We start from the raw sequence: 6,228 nt of genomic DNA on the forward strand, positions 1-6,228 counted from the left end.
TCTATATATATCTTCCATTTCAGAATGCTCAGGTTCAAAAGGGTTGAATATGGACAACATCTTGTTGGTTTCAGCCAATCCATGTATAAGACAGCAAAGTTGGGCTAAAAAATGACGCCCATGGAAGTCCCTTTGATTTGTTGGTAAAAGGTGCCATCGAATGAAAAGAAATTGTGGGACAGACAGATCTTAAGAAGATGTAGACTGGGTGCAGGCGGGGTCTTGAGTTAACAATATTTTAACATCAATTCTCTCATCCTGCTGGATATTAGTATATAATGACTCTATGTCCAGGGTGCAAAGTATACATTGGATAGGGTAAAATGAAAGTCTCTCAACCAAGTTGATTATGGCCATGGTATCCTTTATATAGCAACGTCTGTTATGGGAATAGTCTTTGATGAATGATCTACATAGCGACCGAGAGGTTCTAAAATTGAACCACAAACAGATACAATGGGCCGTCCTGGTGGGGTCTCAGCATTTTTGTATACTTTCAGGAGGGCATAGATCACAGGTGTCCAAGGGGATTTGGTATTCAAGTATAGAAGTCATTTTTGCTAAGGAACCCTTCCGATTTGCCTTCTTCTGTAATGTCGTGAATAAGAGACTGTATTTCTTTTGTAGAATCTGATGTTAGTCTTATGTAGTGGTCAGTGTTAGACAGTTGCCTCAGGATTTCTGCTTTATATGAGTTTACATCCTGGAGTACAATCCCCCCTCCCTTATCCACAGGTTTAATAGGCATGTTTTCATTCAATTTTATATTCATCAGGGTATTTTTCTCTTGTAGAAGTAGATTGTAAGGGATAAAAATGTGTTTTTGTTCTAAACCTAAAACGTCTTTTAGGACAAGTTTCTCAAAGATCTGTATCTATGTGGGTATACTGTTCTGTGGAGGCGAGAACGCGGATGGGGCAGAAGGAGGTATATGCTGTGTATGGAGCATACGGTTTGTCAAAAAAGAAGGCTTGCAGGCGCACCTTTCTGAAAAATCAGAGTAATTCGATTTGCAATTCCAGGAAGTTGGGTTTCACAGTTGGAACGAAGGACAGATCTTTGCTAAGCAGTGCAATTTCATTTTCCGCGAGTTGGTAATTGGAGCGATTGAAGATCGGAATAGTCTTCCGGTCAGGCATGTTATTTATGCTGTTGGCAAGGAAAATGTCTGTATTATGTCTGTATTATGCACAGGTGGAATACCCCTGTTCACCTCTGATAATATCTCTGCCTCGTCTGCCTGTCTCCCAGTGCACTGTACCATCTGGGGGGGTGGTTTGTACAGCGGTTGGTTTGGCGTCCCTGGTCTTTGTCTAAAAAAATTGGTGTTAGTATTCTTGTTTCTAGAGGTGCTTGGACCTTCGCCTGAGTCTGAATTCTCTGATGACTCGGCAGATGTGTCTGAGAATCCTACAATGTTCTGTTGTTTGTTAAATTGATCCCAGAGGTGTGGCGCACGAGGTGCTGAGTATGCCAAATTCACATAGAAATCCTCCACCAAATATGGGTAGGTTCTCTCAGTCTTATTTGTTTTTACTTTTCTTTTCACCTTTGTGGTTTCTTTGTTTTGCTCTATCCTGTGAAATTCTGAAATCGTTTTTTCTACTTCTTCCAATAGGGTCTTTGCTTCTGCAATAGAACTGTTCTCCTTTATTTGTTTCTCTATATTCTCTATTTCTTCTGAAAGTTTGTTAATTTCTTCTGTTGCAGTGTCAATGCCTAAGACCATCCAGTGTCTTGAGCAAGTTGTCCCAATGTAACTAAAGCCAGTAAGGTATTTCTTGCTATCAGTAAAGACTCCGGGGATGTTACGTACTTGTAAGCCAACTGGTATTGTGTCTGTTTTTAGGAATTCAGTCAACATGCGCACCATGAGTTGTAGCCTAATTAATTTCTTTGTGGTTTTCTCTAATTGGTCGAATATAGAGCTATCTGTTGAGCTACAGGCCTCTGATGTTTCTGAAAAGACAGAAAGTCCTTCAAGAATCTTTTTAATATAATCATTTGCATACAAGGGTGCATGGTGCGTCATAACTCTGAAAGGAAAGGATGGGGAGGAGGGGGAGGAAGCGCAGATTTGGAAAGGAAGATGGGCCCACTAACAAATAGTAGAAGGAATACTATTATCCCTTGCAATCAGGCAATTATGCTAAAGAAAGTGAACCAAGGACATGGGGACCCTGTAAGTCAGAAGGGACCAAGGGTAGCAGTATGTTATTATAGACAGTGGTACCTATCAAGGAAAATATGCACTCACAATCACAAAACTACAATTAGAGTTGTGTATGTTGATTTTTTTTAATTTACTGACACATTCAATAAACACGAAAAAGCTTATAGTGTAATGCAGTGAGCAGAAAGTGACGGGGTTACGGAAATCAACAAATTGCCCGTCCTCAGGCATATAACTGCAGAGTGACTTTTTAGTGATACATAATTTACAGTAGTCACAATGAGAAAAACATCTTATGCTCCACATTAATAATAAGTAAAAGGTTGGAGTCAAGATGAGGTTGTCAACGATGTTTCAATCCCCAACTGCGGTCATGGGATCATCATCAGGACAGAAGAGTCAGAATGCCTGAGGAGTTGCCTTAATAAGGCAGGGGAGAGGAGGGGGCGGAGAAAGGAGAGTGAAAAAAGGAGGGGGTGGTTTTTGGAAGGAAAGGGGAAAGAAAATAAGAAAGAGAGGTTAGAGGGGGAATGGTGGGTCTTGCGTTTTCTCAGAATATGTGACCATATTGTGGGGGATGTGGAGGTAATGGAGGTGGTGCCTGACATATTAGAAAACCACATTGCAATTCTGGCTATTCCCTTGTGAATCACACTGAACTGAAACTTTACTCATGTGCAAGTAAGGTGTATGGGTGGGATGGTGTGGTCATGCTTTACAAGGGTAGTGGAATGAAATTATGGAGTAAGGTTGGCTGAAGGTGACACTTGAGATGTGACAGACGCTTTATGCCAGAGACCTGGTTCGAGCCCAGTGGACAAGGGAATGGCGGGCTTACTGCTGCTCCAAGCTGAGGACCCACGAGGTAGCGGATGTGTGAAGGAATGATGTCCTTCCCGTGAAATCATGGGAACACAGTCCCCGATCGGGTGGTTGAGTTGCTGAAATAAAGTGAGAATTGTGAGGCCTGCGTCAGGACACAAGGAACTAGAAGGAGACTGTGGTCTCTGAGGAGATGCTTACCCGAGGTTTGACAGGCTCTGGAGCAGGGGAGAACAAAGTCTCATCTGTAGCATCCTTTCAGGCATTGCTCAGAATCGAGTGACCGTTGGAGTATGATGCTGCAAAATTTATTTGTGTGGGGCCAAAAGGTAGAGACGCAAACCAATTTGTAATGTTGTTGTTTCTCTTTTTTGGTAAGTAAGCTTTCCCTTGGTGTGTGATTCGCGGCATTATACTCCAGAACTGGCATTTATTACAAAATATGGAGCACCCACTTGAACCGCCATTGTCCGCTATGAAAAAGAATTCCAGCATATTCCAGAAAATATTACGGGTTGACATCACCTCCAACATCAAGAAAAAAGATTTGTTATCACAGTGGAACCTAAACCCATTGTTGGACACCACAAGTGGGGTAACTGTTCGGTTTGTGACACCACAATTGAAGGTTCAGAATTCATACATTAGAATGTCAAATAGACCCTTAAAGATTTTTCAAATTGCAAAACAAGGAATGTAATTTATGCAGTGGTATGCTCATGTCAAAAATTATACATAGGGAAAACCAACCAGGAAGTAAGACAAAGGCTGGTTCAGCATCGCTCAAGGATCAAAACGAAAATGATCACTGCGCCCATGGTCAGTCATATTGTGGAAATGAACTATAGTGAACGGGACCTCAAATGGACAGTACTTTGTGTAATAAAACCTCATCTAAGGGGAGGTGATACTGAAGCTGCATTCTTAAAGAAATAGGCGTATCTAATTCTCAAATTTAACAGCACAGTTCACGGCCTGAATGAGATATCAGAAATAGGGAGGACCTAAGGCGAACCAACACCACAGGCATTAAGATCTTTGTCTTCCACAACATATGGATATCAAAACCATGCCGCAATATCCAAGAATTCATGATATCATTAACTAATTATAAGCTCGAGATCACTGACATTTACCCTAAAACACCAATGTTGTTCAAGTGATAAATCGTAGACTGTCCATATAGAATGAAATAAATCCCCAAAACCACAACTCCCATAATGCATAGCAGGCTTCGAATAAAGATAAGTACTGGTAAGCCAAACTCCTTTAATGTTAAGGGAGTAATAACACCTTTGCAAGAAGTAACGTGCCTCACAGCCTCAATCCAAACCTGAACAAATGAGCAAAATCTCCGTGAATGACAAATCTGTACATTAAACAATCATAAAACCACAACTACGATTCCCTGAATCCATACCTGAAATATAAGTGGATAGGCTCAGGGACCAGAAATCAAGGCTAACGAAAGTGCGGGAGAATCATATGCATCGCGTTTGCTAGAGGCCCCGGAAGTAAGTGAATTTAACGCTATTGCGAATGTCTATGGCAACTAGTTAATGAATCATGAAACAATGGGACACTAACTGCGCGCCTGTTTTGATTACAGTTACCACGATACTTTGTCGCAACCGAGCCAATGCTCACAGTGCTGAGAGCCAGAAAGAAATAAAGAACCAACAGCTTACGTCTTCTTTATGAAAACAATGGAAGTAAGTTAAGAGGATGTAGCCTTACAATTAGAGAGGTCAACCTTCAAGCTGGGGAACCGGGTTCATGTCTCTGCAACGATGCTTAACATCCGGTGATTCTGGGCAAATCACTTAGGGGCATATTATCAAGACAGGCGATAAAATTATCGCCGCTTTAGTGGTAGAAAACTGCCGCTAAAACGGCGATAATGGGCTTGATAATATGCTCTATGGAATGCCAATTGAAACCCATGTTAGATGTGCAGGACATCTAACATGGGCTTCAATTGGAATTCCATAGAGTATATTATCAAGCCCATTATCGCCGTTCTATTTTCTGCCACTAAAGCGGCAATAATTTTATCGTCAGTCTTGATAATATGCCCCTTAATCTCCTCGTGCCTAAGAAAAAGGAATGTCTCCTTCTGTAATGCAGCTGGTGCTCATGTAAAGCGCTCTGATACCTGATGTCTCGGGTCTAGTTCGCGCTATAAAAAAAACGAAAAAAAAAAATATTCAAGCCAGCTTGAATTCTTTTCCTGCTTGCAATCACACGTACCTTGAATAGTATTTATAACAGGCTATCATTTATTGGTTTTTTGATTATCTTGTAACGCCACAAAAAAGGTTCACGGCCTTTAATAATGACACAAAACCTCTAAGCAGTCACGGTCCACTGCACTGGACAGGTTAACACAGATGAGAATCATTCAATGTAAGTCAAGGGATTTTTTTTTTCTCGCCGATATTTATTTGTAAATTCATAAAATGACAACTCTAAAAGTTGGTATCCACCTTTACATTGCAGAACAATCTAACCAGACCTGCAGGTTACCAGGAAACTGGCAAACACAAGCCTCATAATGGAAATTTGATTTCCTCCTAAAACGATACAGGTACTCCTCCTATAACACTGTAAAAAGTAGTGTGAATTTCAAGATGCAAGAGAGAGGTATTAATTGACGATTTCTGGAATCTTTTGTTTCAGATATTATCCAGTCATACACCCTGAAGAGAAACACCAATAACCGAGAAAGTGGGAGAAAATCTGGGGCAAATGAAATGACTACGGGGTGGCAGGGCGGGCCCTTGTGCCTTTCTTGCTCAGTCGACTGTGGCTGCACTTAACCCATAAAATCTGCTGTTCAAACATTCTGATTGTGGGCCCTGGGAGCAGAAGGTTGAGAACATGCATAATGTTTTATCATGCATAATTAGTAGCTTTATTATCTACGGGTGTATGAGGTGTGGTGAACTTATCCGTTTATAACTTGCCTTGCTGCAATAAAAAGATCTTTAAAAAAAGGGATTTTATTTGGCGCTACCACACCACTCCACACTTTTGATTAAAAATGGTGAGGGCATCCTGTTTGACCGGATTTGCTAGATCAAAGGCAGAGCAAGTTGTGTGCATCGATCTATTTTGGGAAGTGTGCAATCGAGGCCCTTCTATCAAATATTCCTTTAACTCTCAAACACAACAAACAATCTCTTGCAAATATGAATCACAATTAGCACAAGAAAGGCTACTGCAATGCTAAC

General features: G+C 41.0%; 1 long non-coding RNA gene across 1 annotated transcript; it reads left to right on the plus strand.

Annotated features, from left to right (window-relative positions):
• The first annotated feature begins 4,604 nt into the window (after window positions 1-4,604).
• Window positions 4,605-5,793, plus strand: LOC146829314 (uncharacterized). Its single transcript, XR_014961952.1, has 3 exons — window positions 4,605-4,707; window positions 5,495-5,582; window positions 5,675-5,793. It is a non-coding gene; the product is annotated as an uncharacterized LOC146829314 (long non-coding RNA).
• The last annotated feature ends 435 nt before the right edge of the window (window positions 5,794-6,228 follow it).

Source organism: Triturus cristatus, chromosome 5_2 (genome assembly GCF_964204655.1).
Source record: "Triturus cristatus chromosome 5_2, aTriCri1.1, whole genome shotgun sequence".
Classification (NCBI taxonomy): domain Eukaryota; kingdom Metazoa; phylum Chordata; class Amphibia; order Caudata; family Salamandridae; genus Triturus; species Triturus cristatus.